Here is a 20,084-nt window from a genome sequence, read left to right as displayed (position 1 = left end):
AGGGGAGCAAAGGTGCAGGAACAAGGGATGGCCTGGGGTCTAGGGTGCACCATCTCCACTAGAGGATCCTGGGAACTGGGTTGAGTTTCAGCAGTAACGTTCAACACCTTGTGATTCTGGGTAAATCGCTTAATCCCCCACCCAATATATATATATTTAATAAATAAATGGGGCTGTTTGAAAAGCAATTCGTGCTCTTGTACAGCGCGCTGATTCTTGGGGCAAGAATGAGTGTTAAATGGGACACCAGTAATAAACGGTGTTGCACACACGACGATTTCCCTTTAGTGACGGTGGGGCGGAAAATGCCCCAATAGCGTGGATACAGGTTGTCAAACATATAGCACAAACATGCTAGGGCTGTGAGTGGGATGGAAGAACTGGGGGGTCTCTCAAAAGGGCCTGGCTAGTATAATGAAGGGTGTGGCGTAAATCACGTAAGCTAAAAAAATCGGTGCTCAGCATAGTGTGCCGCCCGACTGGTATTTTGATATAACAAGTAACATCATACTTGCTGCAGGTCAGGTCTATTGGCTTTGTCAAGGGTTGTTGGTTGTGTAAGATAAATAGGGAAGCAACTGTCGCTTGTATAGGAGGTGCTGCAGAGGGTTTGGCGAGAGAGGTCAGCGGATGGGGTGTAGGGAGTTTGGGCGCGAATTTGGATGGGTGGGTAATGTGTGGGGAGTCACGGGAGGGGATGCTGGGGGTGGGGTTCAGGGGTGGCGCTTGTGGGGGACTAGAGAATTGCTGCTAGCATGGCAGGAACATTGTCTGGGTGGTATGTTGCTCATCTGCGCTCGATCATGGCTTTTCTACTGGCACGGTCAATGTTTAGCTTGTTCTGTGTGGCACTTGGGGATGGACTGCTGGCAGTGATACAGGGGTTGGAGGGGATCAGCATTTGCCCGCAGCCCTGCCTCTGGCCAATGACAGACATGATTCATCTGGAGTGGGCACGAAGGTGCATGAACATTCCAAAGAGGGCGTCACTGCTTTAAGTCCAATGCTTGGTGTCCGTCCTTGGGCACTTCGAGGTTGAGAAATCCTTGAATAATGCATGGGTGATTTTCTATTTTTCTTTTATATAGTAGCTGCCTTGATAAGTACGAAACATGAACATTTGTCATATTGGTTAATGCTCTGACCTCATCCATTCCCTCCCCTTCCCCCTCTAATGCTTTTAGGAAGTGCCTGGTTAACCTGAGCAGATGCGTTAGCCAATAGCTCTGGCTAAACACTTCTAAGGTCCCAAAAGCAAGACCGATTGGCATTGCCAATGCTTGTTTCTTTAAGGCTCAAGGTTCTTTCCTATGCAGTGTCACTCTTTTAGCTTTGGAGCATTTTTTTACCTAGCACATTCATTGGTTGAGAGGTGGGGCTGTGGGAGATTTTTGAAGCCATTGTCAACTGTCATTTGCAAAAATGAAATGTAAGGTGTACAAATCAGGTACCTGCTTTTAGCATTGGGTCACAAGAAGAAGCCTGGTAGGCAGCCTCGGTGTGGGGAAAAAGAATAGGAAGATAAAAAACAATGACATTTTAATCATTATATTTGCTGCAAAAATCTTGCAATAAAATTGTGAGCCGCAAAATTCCATTTTTATGCCGCAAAATTTTCAAATCAATGCCGAAATATCCTGTGGGATCTGCCTAATCATCAAGTGTTTTTACAAGCCGCTGTTGCAAAGATGTGATGATAACAAGGGGCTAGGTTCTGCAAATCCACATGTATAACCTGGACACCAGCAACCAGGAAGCTGGGCCTGTCTTCGCAAGAGTCCAACAGCAACTGCCATTTAATGGAATGTTTGCTGCACAATTCGGTGTCACTGTCAATTCCAGAGCACAAGATACATTATGAGAGTATGAGGGAATTAACATATGAAAAGAGAACGATGACCACATACTATAGCCACACAAGGTGTTATGGAATATGTACACCTATGTGATGTAGAAACACTAAGGGACAGATGTACAAAATCGCGTTTTGCTATTTCCTAATAGAGAATTTTAGCGATTTGCTACTAGGAAATGACAAACTGCGATGCACAACAGTATATTTGACACTGTTCAATCAATCAATCAACCAAATTTGTAAAGCGCGCTACTTACCCGTAAGTTTTCAAGGCGCTGGGGGGGAGGGGGCTGATACTGCTCGAAGAGCCCGGTCTTGAGGAGTCTTCTGAAGGCGAGTAGGTCTTGGGTCTGTCGCAGGTAGGTGGGTAGGGTGTTCCAGGTCTTGGCGGCGAGGTAGGAGAAGGATCTGCTACCGGAGGTGGTTCGTTTGATGCGGGGAATGGTGGCAAGAGCGAGGCTGGCGGAGCGGAGCTGGCGGGTGGGAGTGTAGAAGTTGAGTCTGCTGTTCAGGTAGGCTGGTCCGGCGTTGTGGAGTGATTTGCGTGCGTGGGTGAGGAGTTTGAAGGTGATCCTCTTGTTGACGGGGAGCCAGTGGAGCTCTCTCAGCTGGGGGGTGATGTGGCTGTGGCGGGGGACGTTTGCGATGAGTCGGGCGGAGGCGTTTTGGATGCGTTGTAGTCATGGTAGGTGTTTGGCTGGGATTCCTGCATAGAGTGCGTTGCCGTAGTCCAGTCTACTGCTGACAAGGGCCTGTGTCACAGTTTTTCTGGTTTCGGTCGGGATCCACTTATAGATCCTGCGGAGAGTGCGGAGGGTGTTGTAGCAGGAGGAGGAGATGGCGTTGACTTGTTTGGCCATGGAGAGGGAAGAGTCGAGGATGAATCCCAGGTTGCGAGCGTGGTCGGTGGGGGTTGGTGCCATTCCTAGGGTGGTAGGCCACCAGGAGTCGTCCCAGGATGAGGGGGAAGGTCAGAGGATGAGGACTTCTGTCTTGTCGGAGTTCAGTTTCAGGCAGCTGTTCCTCATCCAGTCGGCGACGGCCTTCATCCCCTCGTGGAGATTGGATTTGGCGGTGATGGGGTCCTTGGTGAGGGAGAGGATGAGCTGGGTGTCGTCGGCATAGGAGATGATGTTGAGGTCGTGATGGCGGGCCACTTGTGCGAGGGGGGCCATATAGATGTTGAATAGCGTCGGGCTCAGGGAGGAGCCCTGGGGGACGCCGCAGATGATGTCGGTGGCTTCTGAGAGGAATGGAGGGAGGCGGACGCTCTGGGTTCTGCCGGAGAGGAAGGATGTGGCCCAGTCTAGGGCATTATCTTGAATTCCGGCTTCTTGGAGGCGTGTCATTAGGGTGCGGTGGCATACTGTGTCGAAGGCTGCTGAGAGGTCCAGGAGGATGAGGGCAGACGTTTCGCCGTTGTCGAATTGGCGCCTGATGTCGTCTGTGGCGGCGATGAGGGCGGTCTCGGTGCTGTGGTTTCGTCTGAATCTGGATTGGGATGGATCCAGGATGTTGTTGTCTTCGAGGTGGCGTGTCAGTTGCATGTTGACGATTTTCTCTGCGCCCTTTGCCGGAAACGGGAGGAGGGAGATCGGTCAGACGTTGTTGAGGTCCTTGGGGTCGGCCTTGGGTTTCTTGAGAAGGGCGTTGATTTATGCGTGTTTCCAGCTTTCCGGGAATGTAGCTGTTTTGAAGGAGACGTTGATGATCTTGCGTAGTTGGGGGGCGATGAGTGTGTCAGCTTTGTTGAAAATGTGGTGGGGCAGGGGTCTGTCGGAGATCCTGAGTGGATGGAGTTCATGACTTTGCGCATCTCGTCGTCGTTGACGCTGGACCAGGAGGTGAGGTGGTTGATGTTGCTTGTGTTCGCTGGGGCGGTGGGGACTGGCGTGGTCGTGGTGTCGAAGCTGTCGTGAATGTCAGCGATCTTGCGGTGGAAGAAGGTGGCCAGTGAGTCGCATAGTTCCTGTGAGGGCGGGATGTCGTTGATGTTGGCACTGGGGCTGGATAATTCTTTCACAATGCGGAAGAGCTCTTTGCTGTCATGTGCGTTGTTGTCCAGGCGGTCTTTGAAGGAGGACCTCTTGGCTGACCTGATGAGGTGGTGGTGTCTGCGGGTGGCGTCCTTGAGGGCTGCGTGGTTGTTCGGTGTGCGTTCGTGGAGCCATTTCTTTTCCAGCTTCCGGCAAGCGTGTTTGGAGGCCAGTATCTCGTCGGTGAACCAAGGGGTTTTCTTGCTGGTGTGGTTGTTGGAGGGTTTCTTCAGTGGGGCGAGGATGTTGGCGCAGTCGTTGATCCACTGTCTGATGTTGCAGGCTGCGGAGTCTGGATCAGTGGGTTCGGTTGGAGGGTTCTGGGAAAGGGTGGTGAGTAGCTGGTCTTCGGTGACTTTGCTCCATCCAAGGCGGGGGAGTTGGAGGGTGTGGTGGTGTAAGGTGTTTTTTCTGTAGGTGAAGTGGATGCAGCGGTGGTCGGTCCAGTAGGGTTTGATGGTGTAGTTGAAGGTGACGTGGTTGCTTGTGGAGTAGGTGGCATCCAGCATGTGGCCGGCGGCGTGGGTCGGTGTGGTGACGAGTTGTCTGAGGCCGAGGTTCGCGAGGTTGCCGATCAGCGTGGTGGAGTTAGCGTCGTTGTTGTTCTCGAGGTGAAAGTTCAGGTCCCCGAGGAGGATGTAGTCCGTGGATGCGAGTGCGTGAGTGCTGGCGAGGTTGGCGATGGCGTCGCTGTATTGGGCCCGTGGTCTGGGGGGTCTGTAGACGAGCATTCCTCTGAGGGTGGTGTTGGGGTCGGTGTGGATCCGGAAGTGCAGGTGCTCGGCGGCGTTGAGGTGGTCATCTGCGTGGGCGGTGACCTTGAGGGTGGACTTGTGGATGATGGCGATTCCTCCTCCGATGCCGTTGGTGCGGTCCCTGCGGGAGATCTTGTAGCCGTCTGGGATGGCGATGGCGATGTCTGGCGTGGAGGAGTCGTTCCACCATGTCTCGGTCAGGAAGGCTACGTCGGGGGCGATGGTGTCGAGCAGGTCCCAGAGCTTGATGGCGTGTTTGCGTGTGGAGCGGGCGTTGAGGAGTATGCAGCGGAGGTGGTTGGGTCTGGCCTTTGTAGGTTTGGTGGTTCGGTCGCAGGTGAAGTGGCAGTTGCAGCAGGAGAAGGGTCCGTGGGTGTGCTTCGGGGCGGCTTGATTGCAGTGTTGGTTTCGGACGGTGTTTAGTGCGTGGAGGGAGTCGGCGTCGTAGCTGAGGCTGGGTTTGATGCGGTGGGGTGTGCGGGGTCCAGGGGTTCTGGCGCTGGGCGCGGTCCAGGCGCAGACGGGCGCAGACGGGCTTGCACAGCGACCTGCATTAAGAAGGGGTGGAGGGAGGGAGGAGCAGCTGGGAGGTGGGTGGCAGTGAGCGAATGGGAGGGAGGGGGGCGGGGACGCAGCGGCGGGAAACGGGCACAGAAGCAGCGAGCGGGGAGAGGGAGGGGTGCGAGGCAAGGACTAAAAGCGGGGAAACAAAGGCGAAAAGGAAAGAGGCGCAAAAACAGAGGAAACAGAGGCAAAGTCACGAAAAAAGCAGGCAGCGATATACAGTAGTGAAAACTGGAGAAAAACAGAGGGAACAGAGGAGAGGAAAAAACACGGAGAGAAAGGCAGCAAAATACAGGCACAGGGGGAAGAAAAAAAGGTTACAAGGCACACAATAACAGACCAATACTTTCTGCCCACCACTGGGCCCCCAGGGATGAGGCACAGGCGGGAGCCTGCGGGTGGAGGAGAGCCTCAAACTCACGGGCGGCAGCAGCCTAGGGGCAGAGCACCAGCAGGGAGCGCTGGGGCGGCGGGGAGCGTCTTGGCCTAAGAACAGGTCAAGGATCGCACCCTCGTCGCGCAGCGACCTGCAATAAGAAGGGGTGGAGGGAGGGAGGAGCAGCTGGGAGGCGGGTGGCAGTGAGCGAATGGGAGGGAGGGGGGCGGGGCAGCAGCGGCGGGAAATGGGCACAGAAGCGGCGAGCGGGGAGAGGGAGGGGGGCGAGGCGGGGAAAAAAAAGCAGGGAAACAGAGGTGAAAAGGAAAGAGGCGCAAAAACAGAGGAAACAGAGGCAAAGTCACGAAAAAAGCAGGCAGCGATATACAGTAGTGAAAACTGGAGAAAAACAGAGGGAACAGAGGAGAGGAAAAAGCACAGAGAGAAAGGCAGCAAAAATACAGGCACAGGGGGAAGAAAAAAAGGTTACAAGGCACACAATAACAGACCAATACTTTCTGCCCACCACTGGGCCCCCAGGGATGAGGCACAGGCGGGAGCCTGCGGGTGGAGGAGAGACTCAAACTCACGGGCGGCAGCAGCCTAGGGGCAGAGCACCAGCAGGGAGCGCTGGGGCGGCGGGGAGCGTCTTGGCCTGAGAACAGGTCAAGGATCGCACCCTCGTCGCGCAGCGACCTGCAATAAGAAGGGGTGGAGGGAGGGAGGAGCAGCTGGGAGGCGGGTGGCAGTGAGCGAATGGGAGGGAGGGGGGTGGGGCCACGGGGACGCACCGGCGGGAAATGGGCACAGAAGCGGCGAGCGGGGAGAGGGAGGGGGGCGAGGCGGGAAAAAAAAATCGGGGAAACAGAGGTGAAAAGGAAAGAGGCGCAAAAACAGAGGAAACAGAGGCAAAGTCACGAAAAAAGCAGGCAGCGATATACAGTAGTGAAAACTGGAGAAAAACAGAGGGAACAGAGGAGAGGAAAAAGCACAGAGAGAAAGGCAGCAAAAATACAGGCACAGGGGGAAGAAAAAAAAGTTACAAGGCACACAACAGCAGACCAATACTTACTGCCCACCACTGGGCCCCCAGGGATGAGGCGCAGGCGGGAGGGCGCAGGAGGAGGGCCTCGAGCTCACGGGCGGCAGCAGCCTAGGGGCAGAGCACCAGCAGGGAGCGCTGGGGCAGCGGGGGAGCGTCTTGGCCTGAGAACATGTCAAGAAGCACTGTTAGTGATTTGCAGCGGCTCGCAAATCAATATTCATGAGGCAGGTTGCAATTTGCGACCCATTGTGAATGGCTGCAATCACAGCGATCGTGGAGTGCTGGGGTCAGCAGACCACCATGTCTGTGATTGCTTTTTAAATAAAGCAATATTTATGTTTTTAATGCAGCCTGTTTTTCTTAAAGAAAAACTGGATGCATTTACAAAAATAAAGATGAAACACTACCTTTTCATTTTTTAAGAGTAGACAGGGATCCATGGGACCACTACCTGCTCTTAAAAAATGTTGGCTCCTAAGTTGGTGGTAACTGCAAATGTTTTGCAACCTCATTCCCGGTTGCAAAAATTCCTACATACCAGTGCAACTCGCTATTAGGAAGGGACGCCCTTAACACACTTCTTCCTAACAGCGACACATAAACCCTATCTTGCGAGTCTGGAATAGTTACTGACTTGCAAAATAAGGTTGGAAAAATGCCGAAAAGCATTTTACTGTTTGCGAACGGCCTACTGGTAAAATGCTTTGTATTTCCGGCCCTAAGAGAGGTTATCAAAGAAGCTTTGTCCACATTTTTTATCCTGTGGTCACTAATTGTCCTGACCAGGCCTATAAAATAAATGCAAGCCAAAAAGCCTCATCACATATTGAGGAAGAGTACTGAAAAATCAAAATCATAAAATAAATATACCTTGGTTTTACAAACTGAGTATTAGTTATTATCTCAACTGAAATACTCCTCCGTTTGCAAATTAATATGCACATCACATAATTGTGTTTTGAAAAGTTCAAAATATTATATTGAACATTGAGCTAGCATTACATTTGTTTTTTTAAAACTGTATTTTCCTCAAGAGCGAATTTTAATTAAATAGAAAGTAGTAATTTAAAGGGCAATGTTAGTACTGTTTATTGGCGGGATGAACGAAGGCCAAGATGAGAACAAGTAATGCAAATAATTGCTAGTAACATAATGGGACAGAGTTCAGAATAAGTTAGTATCTTTGAGATAAAAAACATTGCATGAACAAAAATAGAAGGAGGTTCTTAAGTAGTAGTAAAAAGTGCAGTACATTTTAGCGATAACAATATTTTATAACAGTCCAGCGTTACATCAACCCCTTGGCTGCGGCGCTAATTCCGCCGCGGTGCTGGGGGGGAGGGGGAGGCGCGTGGCGCTGCCATGCTGGTGACGGAACCACTCCGTCACTAGCCACGGGTGGGCTGTGCTAATGACGGAGTGGTTCCGTCACGGCCCCGCCCGCCTAATAGAACGCGCCGCGCAGGCGCGAAATTAATGCCGCGCAGGCTTGGCGGCCGGGCCGTGACGGAACCACTCCGTCATTAGCACAGCCCACCCGTGGCTGGTGACGTAGTGGTTCCGTCACCAGCATTCAAGGGGTTAAAATGTAGCTAAAGCATGGTCCAAAGGAAGTGTGGCTGGGACGCAATCAAAGATAGTTGCTTCTGACAGTTCTCACTCTGGGTCATCTCTGTGCCACCTGTTATGAGTTGATTACATTTTATAAAGCATGACGTATTTCCAAGGGCGTCTCAGTGCTGCCTATAAGTAAGGAGGGTGACAATTGCCTAAGGGGATTTACCCCAGAAGAGTAAACAACCAAGGTTTTAGTAATGTCCTGATAGCTGAGAAAATCCAAGGCATTTGGTTCCAAAGACTGGCAGTGGTAGTGATGAAGCTTCTGCCACCCCAAGAAGCCTTTTTGGCAAAAGGAACCAAAATATATCTAGCTGAAGCTGATCGAAGAGATCTCTTAGGAAAGTACCAAGAAATATTACTTTTGAAAAAGTCAGGAAAGAAAGAAAGGAGATTGAGGCTACCAAGTATAGTTCCAAAAAGAGGTGTCACGTCTAAAAAGGAGGACCTTTGTCTTTTTGGAATTTAGCTTCAAGGCGTGAGAGCTCACCCAGTCCGCTATTGCGATCATGCATTTGTTGAAGCGAGAAGCCACTTCTTCTATGTTGTTTTTAAACGGTGGGTATCGTCTGCATTGGAGAATGTGGAGAAACTATGTGATCTTATTATTTCCAACAGGGGAGCCACATGAATATAAAAAAGAGTGGGGCTGAATGACGACCTCTATGGGACCACCCAGGGTAAAGAAAAAGACTTAGAACTATAATCTCCCATGTTGACTGTTTGTTCCCTGTTGTCCAAAAACGAGCAAAGAAGGCTGAGTGCAGAGCTATGCCGCCTATCTCTATCAGCCATTGTTTCAGTTACCGGTGATTGACCATGTAGAAGGCTGCAGATAAGTCCAACATGTCTGCCGCAGCCTTTTCTCCATGATCAAGGATGTCTCTGACCTCCTCTGAGACTACTACCAAGGCAGTTTTGGTACTGTGGGCCTTCCTGAAACTAAACTGGGCTCTGTCCAGGATGTTATTCTCGTCAAGGCAATTAAAGAGACTGATTTTGAAGTGACTTTCTAGTACTTTCACTAGAAAAGTTCATCTAGATATTTGACGAGAATTTTTGTCTTCTAGCGGATGTAGAGATGATTTCTTAAGAAGTGAGACGATGGAGGTCTTTTTCCAGTCTATAGTAAAGCAGCCATACTTTAAAATATGTTTAAGCAGAAGTCCACAGATGGTGCAAATAAGTCAACCATGTTGTGTAGCACTTTCGTGGGGCAAGGGATCGAAGGGGCTCCCGACCTGGTATGTTCCACAGGTGCAATCATGCGTTCAGTGGAGATGGTAGGGAATTCGCCCAGCACGAGGTGACCAACATCTGAGGTAATGGAAGATGGGGCCGAATGATCAGACCCTGTGGAAAAGTTGAACTTCCTATAGATCACCTCCACTTTGTTCCTAAAATACTTTGCTAACTTGTCACAGAGCTTGAGTGGGAAGTGGGAGTTGAAAAACTTTGAACTATTTGGCAAAGCTCTGGGACCGAATTACCTACACACTTAATTTTGTCTGTAAAGTAGATTGTGTTTTCAAGATAATCAGACTATTATTTCATCTGATCAAAAGTTTGTATTTACGTTTCTCGTTTAGGTCATAATTGATTCTCCAGGCCCTTTCCTGACGTTGACATCTTTTCTTTAGATCCCTATGCTAAAGGGAAAACCATGGAGCAGAAAGGCGCAATCTACGGTTGGTGACCTTTTTAGGTGGGGCCAATTTATTGGCTGCTTGCTGAATCCAAATTACACATCTAGAGATGGCAGAATTGGAGATGTCTGAAAGTATAGGTTGGGAGATCTCTAGGGTCATTATCAAGTTAGTCTATTGACTTTGGGCCTGATATCTGACTAGCTTAGCTTGGGTTGTGTGATTGGAAACTACGGTCAGTTGAATGTCACCGATGCTGAGTTGCACTGACAGGTGATCAGTCCATGTGAGTGGAAGGATGTCTCCTAGCTCTTAATCCTGGATAGTTAGTGAAGATGCCATCTAATGTGTGTCCTGCACAGTGGATGGGGGAGTTTACCAGCTGTCTAATGTCAAAACTCAAGAGATAGCCAAAAAGTGTTTTCAAATCAGAGTTCTCAGTATCATCTAAATGAAAATTGAAATTCCTTAATACTATGATGTTGATTTACTGACCACTCCCCTGAAGATAATCACTGCGAGCTTCTAGAAAAATGGCTTTAGGGCCTGGGGGTCTATAAATCAAGAGTCCTTGATAAGAAGTATGAAAGTTTGGTCTTATAGTAAAGGAGAGTGCTTCACAGTTAGTAACCCTAGCAGGCTGGTAGGAGATGTTCTGTGGTTTCTTAAACATGATTGCCAACCCCCACCATGTTTGATTGCAATATCTAATATATTAAATAAGTATCCAGTTGGTAAGGCATGAATTGACTATATTAATTGTGCTTATGTGTGGATTTTGGAAATAAAAGACCTGGGGTGCTCTAAGTGGTTTTGGAAAGAAAAGACCTAGGGTGCACTGAATGCTCTGGAAAAGCTCCAGTTGAGCTTACAACCAAGAGAGGGGCTTCTTCACAGGTCAGAACCTGTGTCAGACTGCAAATGCACCTGCAGTTGGAGAGGCAGGCACTATCTGAGATGCCTGTTGTGGCCCCTTTAGTGCTGGTTTGTGGCAATTTAGATTCTGTATGCATTTTCCCAATGTATGCCCTTATATGGGTACAATTCACATTGCCCTTATATAGGCATAGAAATCAAGCCCTTATTTAGGCATAGCCCATGCTACCCAAATACAGGCATGGCTACTTCCATCCGTTCATCTACGTCACAACGATTTCTTGGAAAACCAGACTCTTAAGCAGAAGGAACTTCCCCTAGCCTGTATATTGATTTCTCCAAAAAACTAATTATTATGCATGAACAACTATTCCTTAGGGGTTCATCCATGACGTTCATATGCCTGACTGTATATCAAAGCTGGCATTCCTAAACACCTTCAAGGTATAAATATACCTTCACTTGCTATGGCAAAGCATGGTGTGGTTCGGTGGAGTTCGACAACCTACTTGCACGATGCAGCTCGCTACAGCAAGTGCCGAAGGAAGCCAACTCTCCAGCTGACGCACTGATCAGAAACTGTCCTCCTCTGCCGAGAATCCAGCTACAGTGTTCATGATTCCCCTTGCGGGGTGTTCGGAAATCGTGAAAGAGATACCAACCTCTCTCATTCTAAGGTATGGAGCTGATTAGAACCTAGAGAAACCTTTGGAAATTCTTGGCAAAAACTAAACCTATGCTAAAGACCACACTTATTTCTTCCCTCGCACTAGACCTAGGTTAGGTACATTGGGGTAGGCGTATTTTAGAAGCACTAGTTGAGTATTTTAGCCTCTGTTATTTATGTATGTATTTTTATACGTCATAGCACTAGACAATGCTATTATAGTATTATTTTATACTACTGTTTACGCTGTATGCATTATACTTTGCATTCTGTCTAACGATTGTAGCATTTCACCTCTCTTGCATGAGAAAAAAGACTGTTCAATAAACTCTTTTTATTGAAATGCCCATCTCTCTATTTCTGTGCAACTCTGTAGAAACGAAGCATGCACAATTGACTGAGTAAAATAGTTATCTATTGTTTCCACAACTCTGAAGATATGTTTCGATTCTTGGGGGAAAAAAGTTGTCATGTTTATGCGGTTGTCAAAAACGAATCCCTTCTTGTGAATTCGAGAAAGTTTCTAGTGACCTCTGAGCTAGCTGGCACTCACAATTAAGTTTAGTATATTGGATAGAGACATACTGACCTCAGTCCTATCTCACATCTATAGGATAAATTATTCCAATTAGCAGAGCCTATTGGGAACATAAGAACTACACTTCATGGCACCCAACGTTTGCTAAGGCACTAATTTAATGCTGGATACTAAAGTAACTCAGCTGTGCTTTTCTCAGAGACCGCTTTTTTCCGTAAATACTTCAATAGACGTCTAGAGTGGGTAAAGGGATAATATCCGCCATAGCTGAGTAGGACGAAAAATCCTATGTATTAGCTTTTTGGTTTGTTCAACGTTGAAGGATACAGTGTTCCAAAATATTGTGCACCTTATCTTTATTTCCTTGAAACTTGCTCTGCAAACTTTCAGTAAACAAAATGGCTGACAAAGATAATCCCTGGGCCAACCGAGCTACAGGCGACAACGCCGTACTAGCTTTTAATCAAACAGGTTTTAATTATACCTACGAGGATGCTATATGCATTCCTATAAATTTAAGGAAAGCCATAACTATAAAACTTATACAAACTGGCCTAACATCGAGAGGTGGTAGGATAGTTTTTGTAATAGAGGCACATGAATATCACCAGACAGAGGTATTCTATTCATGAATAGTCTTCCCGAAGCAAATCCAGTAACACATGTGTTTCACTTCTACAAAGAAAATGAACCACCGGATGAGTATATTTATTTCGAGGATATTGAAATTCCACTCACATACCAGGAGCATGAGCTCTGGTTTAAGGCGCCCTAAAACATTTTAATCACATAACCAGGCTCGGTCCACTAGGTAGACCAGGAGCCACATGGCCCGTCTTAGCCAGCTATACACCACATCCTGGCATTGAAGAAATGTCAGATGCAGAATTACGAACTCAACTTAAAGAGTTAATCAAAATCTATAGACAATTGGTTCAATATGTAATGCGGACTCTTACAGTCCAACCTGCAATAACGATTCCACAACATACCCCTCACCAGGGGAATACACTAAAAATTACACCACAGACTTTACACTCAGTCATTGGTAAGTTACCTGCAAAGCGGGAACAAATTCCATTCTGGATAGCTCAAAAAATTACTCAAATCAAAGCAGTATTTCCTAATACCAGCCCTCATGAGAAACACAGAATTCTAACAATCTGTTTACCAATGGAGATCACACCACATCTGGAGGACTGCACCTCTTGGGGAACAGTCTTGGCTGCAATCTACACTAAAACGCACGGTGTTCTGTCCATGGCGGTAATACCAGGCGTCCTGAAACAGATTCAAAACGAATACAGGACAGAGCCTGCTATAAATTTGGGTATGAAACGACTGAAAGATTTCAAACAGGTAATAATATTAGCTAATATTAAAGGTGAAGCAGCATCGGTGGCGATCGCCATAAATTAAGGGAATTTGATGTAACTGAGCAACCACAAGAACTAGTAAGAATAATTGAAAAATCCTATGAAGAATTAGGCAGAGACATTCCGGGTGGGAAACCAGTTAAACCCCAACTGTCTGAAAGTCCAGAAAAGGTCTTTAATAAAAACACTCCTACTCCTTCTAAAAAGAAGTGCGAAAAAACTAAACAAACTTCTAAAGAGAAGCGTTCTCAATCCAGAGGCAGGTCTCCTCAAAAGGAGCCCTCTGAAAGGAGGTATAACCTCAGGAATAGGGATAATTTGAGAAAACCTGATAGATATCAAGACACTGATACACGTTCCTCTCATACCTTTCAGACTTCATCACAGAAATCCAAAAGAAGAAGACGGTCAGAACACAAGGAAGAACACGTAAAGTTCAAAGACGATCAACACGTTCAGAAAAACAAGACACCTCAATTCACCAAAAAGAAGGTAGCAGGTCTAAAAATCAGACATGCTAAGGATCTTGAGGACACAACTCAAGAACGGAGAGAATGGGCTCAGACAATGTTGGACAGCGCAGCAGAAGTCACCATAGCTCGCAAGAACTTGAAGGATCATCTGGAGACAGTGGACTTGAATGAATTAATTCAAGTTGAAACTGCAGATACCAGGGTTAGTTCTCCACATAAGTTATATGAAGTAACACTCCGGATGGAGGGAGACATACCAAGAAAGCTAGGAGCATTCTTTGGGGAGCGACTCTCTAAGGGTTATGACATTCTTCTAGCTGAACAAGTCTGACCACCAAAATTTGTCAGGGATTGTCCACATGGCGAAGACATCATTATGCCAGCCTTCTCCAACCACATTCCAATTCATTTCAAATATACTCACGGCAGGAAATGGGCAGTTGCCCAGGCTCCTGCATTATACAAAAATCATGTATGATGGGATGAGGATTCTCCTCACCATAAAATCCAGTTAAAAAATTAACCAACTGCACAAAGGCTGTATCCAGTTAAGCAAGAAGCTACAAAACAGGTCAGGGAGTTGTTAGATCAACTTGAATATCAGGCGGTGATTGAAACATGCACCTCATAAATGAACAATCCTTTGTTTCCTGTCTCCAAACCAGACAATACATATCGTCTAGTATTGGATTATACAGACACCTAAACTCATGTTGCAAAACATTTGCAGTGCAGAATGCGCACAGTACAGCGTTAATGAATAACATTGTGTGTAAAAAATATAAAACAACATTAGATATTTCTAACGGTTTCTTCTGTCAAAACATTGCACCAGAAAGTAGGTATCTGACTGCTTTCTCAATTATGGCAACACAGCGTCACTTCTGTCGTCACCCTCAGGGTTTCAAGAATAGTCCTGGAATATTTTCAGCAAGGGTAACAGAGTTACTACAAACATATGATTATGAAGCATTGTCATATGTCGATGACATCTATCTGACAGATGATGACTTGGATAGGCACTTGAACAGGGTGAACACATTTATACTTGGATTCGCCTCTGAGGATTAAAATTCTATTAAAAAAATCTAGAATTGCCAATCTTTACGTCCTTTTTCTAGGATACAAAATATTAAGTGAAGGCAAAAGCCTGGCAGCGAACTTTCTTTTTTTTTTGTCCTCATACATGCCACCAGATGATGAATACTCTAGATGGGAACTCCACATGCCTTTCACACTGTCGATCTTAGTTACCGCCCTGGACTCAGTGTGCGACAAACAGGAAACTCCCAGAGGTAGGCTGTTTCCTTGTACAACTCCCGTTCCCTCTGATGGAGCGCCTCGGAAACCCGGGAGGACAGGACCCACACACCTCTGGCATAATAATTGGACCGCCATTAGATCTTCGACCAAGCCACCAGTGCTGACCACACCCTATCTGCGCTCTCCGCTTGGCAAGCCATGTCTAACTTACTGACCAACATAATGTTTTTTAAATAGTCAGCGAACCTGGGAGGGGCCTCCGACTTCCATTGTCTACAAATTTCTCTGCTTGCTATAACCATCACATAGAATATAAATTGTGAGGCAAAGCTATTGATGTTATAGCCGAATGGCAAACCAAAAAGAACTAATCTAGGAGAGCATGTAATGGGGACTGATAAGACCTTTTCCAAAAAGCCAATAACAGCCTTCCAGTATTCATTAATCTCTGAGCATTCTAAAAACATGTGACGGTCATCGGCTGCCGGGAGTTTGCGGCTTCCGTGATGTGGACGAGGGAGGATGAGGGAGGATGCAGAGCCTGCCTGGGGTTTAGTGGACCCATCAAGTACCCCTTGTCCGGATACGGCTCATGGGGCATTGGCTCCGTTTTCTTTCCAGCTTACCAAATCAGAAATACTGACTAGGCTGAAATTATTGTTGATATAAAATATATATCGCCTCACATTGATAGCAATATCTTTGTACACTTGTATATACACATAAACGCACTTTGTTGACAACATTACTGAGTGACAGGGGGATCTGACCTGGTCCTGACGAAGAGGCATCACGCCTCGAAACATGTTGACACAAACAGGAGAGCAAGCCCATTAATAAGCTTTCTGTCTCTCCGCCTCACCCCTTTTTTAGCGCTACCAGCCAGTGACTATTAAATATTTTTTCTTCCACTAGGCCAGGTATTATTTTAAGACTCACTTGTCCTATCACCCCTGACCCTACTGACACTCACTCCAATAAACTCACATAGCACCCACAAAATAAGGTGCTCCAGCGTAGTCGCTCGTCGTAGCACGCCCCGCCCCGCAGCGGGACGGGAAGACCCCGATGATGAAGCATGACACCAATGGCCCTTTTGGTGTGAGGGGTATTTTAACAAATACTGTGTATGCCAAGAACATCTGGACACACAGGTAACCTGGAACAGGTGGACTTTTTTGATTATTTATACTTTCAGAGGAGGATGCGCCCACCTAGGTGCCGATGAGCACCACCTCTTCACTCCCCAATCTTGATAATTACTTTTTGTTGCTCAATGTATTCACAAGTTTGGACATTGCTGTTTTGTTTGCACATTGGACCTTGCTTTTACCAAGGCTTATTTAGAGCACTCCTCCCTAGGCCATGTGTTACTCAACTCATTAGCATAATAACTGAAGCTCTGCTCACCTGCTTGTGAGAACCACACCCAGTTCTTCGAACCACACCCAGCTCTTCGAACCACACCCAGCCCTGTCTATAAAAGGCAGCCCCTGAGCCTCACCCAGTGCTTGTGCTCGTCTACCTCCCACTTACCTGAGAACAGATCCTTTGGCGCTGGCACTCCTGCTCTCTCCAGACCTTCATTGGCTTCAACGGGCGCGGCTGCTGGCTCTTCCTTCTTCCGGTTTCCGGCTCCTTCTTGCCTCAGCCCCTCTTCTGTTCACTGCAATTGACCTGCAAAAGAGAAAGAGGACAAGGTTAGACTGATCAGTATCCCTTTTCAGCAACAAGTAAGTGCAAAACTTTTTATTACCTGAAAGAACTTTGTCGGCGATTTCTGGATTCATTTAAAGACAATTTGGAACAAGATATCTCCCACGAACTTTGTGGTTCAAACCCTTTGTTACAAGAATACTTTGTGGAACTTTGTGAAATAAACATTGTTTTACATGGAACTTTTTAAGAATCGAACAGAGGAAACAATTGACAGCAAGGCAAACAGTAAATCAAGGACTTGCACAAATTACCTGCTGGATTTTGATGTCAAAGTACAGTATTTGTTTTATAAAAAGTCTGGAAATGTGTGAAAAGTGAGTTGGCTATTAAGAATTTAGGCTTTAGTTATATTAAGGTGAATGTTAAATGTTGGAAATTTTAATAATGATATTCGTTTGATTTTACAGAAGTTTTACAGTAATAGAATGCACATCCCAGAACAGTAACACATTCCAAACCTGGAAGCTAAAGACCAGGATCCAAGAGGTACTTTTAGAAGAGAATTTCTAAATAGATTAAGGGTTAGTCATGAACACATTTAGGGATAGGTTGCACTTAACTGTTCTTTGTTAGGCACCAGTTTCTACAGAAGTCAGAGAGGGCGGCAGATTTTAGCAGCACTTCTACAGTGGAAATGCAAGAACAGTGTTCTCTCTCTTTTTTTATTTTATCCACTTCCCACCTTCCCTTGAGCTTCTGGTTCTTAGTGTACTGTTTAAAACTAGTGTGCTGGAACAAGCAGTTTCAGGGTGGGGTCGGACTGTCTTCAACCTCCATCAGAACTGAACAGAAACTCAGGTGAGCTGGGCTTTGACAGATCCGCTCTAATTGCACAAACAAAAGGCTCAATGTAGATGTCAAACAAAAGGGGGGACAGGGGACAGCCCTGCCTGGTACCACGGGAGATTTCAAACCAATCAGACAGGCCTCCGTTAACCAGGACTTTTGCTCGTGGACTCTGGTAGAGTGATTTAATTCCCTCTATAAAAACGGAAGGAAACCCAAAACCGGCCATAGTTGCCCAAAGATATGACCAGTTTACCTTATCAAAGGCCTTGGCCGCATCTATCGCTACTATGGCTAGTGGCAACCCTCTCTCTTCCGCGACATCGATCGCTCCTATTGCCTGGAATGTTAACTCATTCAACTGCCTTCCTAGGATAAACCCTCTTTAATCAGGGTGAATAATTGATTTTATAATTGTGGCAAGTCGAGTAGCCATTATCCCAGAGTAGAGCTTCAGGTCCGAGTTCAAAAGAGAGATAGGCCTATAGGATTCTATCTTTTTGGGGTCTTTGTTGGACTTCGCTATAAGAGTTATCGTGGCTTCAGACCATGAAGGGGGGATACTATGACCATGAATCAAAAGGCTGTTAAAGAGTGTGGTAAGCACAGGAACCAATGTCTCTGAACAATCTATATATACCTCGATTGGTAGCCCATCTGGGCCAGCAGCTTTACCACATCTCATTTTCTTAAGTTGTTCTCTTACTTCTCCCTCCGTGATCTCACTCGCTAGATAGTTCCTATTAATTTCTGATATTTGGGGTAGATTTCTCTGGATCAGCCAGGCCTGGGTCTCCTCCAACCCAAAGCTCATATCTTCATGATATAAGCCTTTCATAACCCCCCTGGCTTCCTCCCTAATAGCCCCATCCTCCTTGATTGAAAGACCTGACTCCCTCTGAATTAAAACTTTGATGTTATTCCTGGATCTCTCTGCTCTAGACTTCCAAGCCAACAGGGCCCCACAATTCTCTCCATACTCAAAGTTTTTCAATTTGCTAACTTCCCACCTATCCTTAATGATCTTATCATCAGCAACTTTGAGCGAGATTTGTAGATCTAACAGCTCCTTCTCCAGCTCCGGGACCCTCCCCCTATCTGAGACAGTAGCCGACTGTAACTCGGAATCCTTTTCTATTATTGCTTTCAAATCGTCTGACTTTTTTTCTTAATAATTTTCCTCTTATGAGCCAATAATGAGCTCAACAGTCCGCGTAGAAAGGCCTTAAAGGATTCCCATACTATCTGATCCGTAGAGGAGCCAATGTTAAAGATGAAAAATTCAGTGGCTTTTTCTTTCACCTCTGTCTTTACTCTGTCATCCAGAAGCAGCGTCCTATCTAGTGTCCACCTGATATCTATGGGTCTAGAACTCAATGTGAAGACTAATTCGACTACAGAGTGATCGGAAATCCTCACTGGAGTATGGGAAACCGAAATAATATCTGCAAGCAGACGTTGATCCATTAAAAAATAGTCTATTCTAGAGTACTGTTTGTACTTTTTGCTGTAGAATGAATAACCTCTAGTAGAACCATATTTGTATCTCCAGACATCCAGCAAATTAAAGTCTTTCATAATGACTCCCAGAGCTGAGATAGATTTAGTGGGAGTGTGATACTACACCTTAGAAGTCCGGTCTAAGGTATAATCAAAAACCAAATTAAAATCCCCCCCAACAATCAGAGGAGCCAATGTCTCAAGTAGCCTTGCCCCCAATTTCAAAAGGAGGGCAGGATTATCATCATTAGGGCCATAATAAACGGCATAGGTGTACCGAATGCGGCAGATCGAGAGGGCCGCCAAAGCCACCTACCTGTCTGATCAGTATCCCATTTTAGCAACCTTATTCCCCTATTTGCCCTAATAATTATCGCAAACCCCCTAGTTGTTCCCTTCTGTCTGGAGCACAATATTTCTTGCACCCACCCCAATCTCCCGAAAACAATCTTACAAGCATCTGACTCTAGGTGGGTTTCTTGTAATAAAATAATATAGGCATCTGAGTTTCTTAAAAATTCACGGACCCTGGATTGTTTTCTCCCTTCTCCTATTCCATTCACGTTCCAGGAGAGGATTTTTATATTTGTTGACCTGCTCATATCCCGGGACCTACCTACCACACATCCAGAGCTTTAAGTGAATAAGATATCTTCTTTACATATTAGGACGTTTTTTCCCTTTCCCCTGCCACCCAGTGAACCCTCCCCACCCTACCCCCGAGGAACCCTCCCTTCATACCTGACGATGTAACCGCCTTTAGGGCCCCAGGAGGACTGCCCGTGGCTGAATTATCCTCGACTACACCAGCGGCGGCATGATATTACAACTCCTAATATTAGAGAGGATGGTGCTTAAAATAAAACCGTACCATTTTTATAATCTATTTTATCCCTTTTTTTCCCTTTAATTAAAAAAAAAAAATGTTATTGTCATTATCATATTGGTGTAACGGTCCACCCTATGCTATACCTCGTATTTCCCTCTTTCTT

General features: G+C 46.4%; 1 long non-coding RNA gene across 1 annotated transcript in view; it reads right to left on the bottom strand.

Moving 5' to 3' along the window:
- LOC144829495 (uncharacterized) overlaps positions 1 to 16,763 on the bottom strand; it is a 191,402-nt gene extending 174,639 nt beyond the window's left edge. Inside the window, exon 1 of the long non-coding RNA XR_013610684.1 lies at positions 16,624 to 16,763. This is a non-coding gene — a long non-coding RNA (uncharacterized LOC144829495). The remainder of the gene's footprint in view (positions 1 to 16,623) is intronic.
- Positions 16,764 to 20,084: the final 3,321 nt, after the last annotated feature.

Source organism: Lissotriton helveticus, chromosome 1_1 (genome assembly GCF_964261635.1).
Source record: "Lissotriton helveticus chromosome 1_1, aLisHel1.1, whole genome shotgun sequence".
Classification (NCBI taxonomy): Eukaryota; Metazoa; Chordata; class Amphibia; order Caudata; family Salamandridae; genus Lissotriton; species Lissotriton helveticus.
Note: the sequence above shows the minus strand (reverse complement) of the source record. Positions and strands in the feature narration are given on the sequence as shown.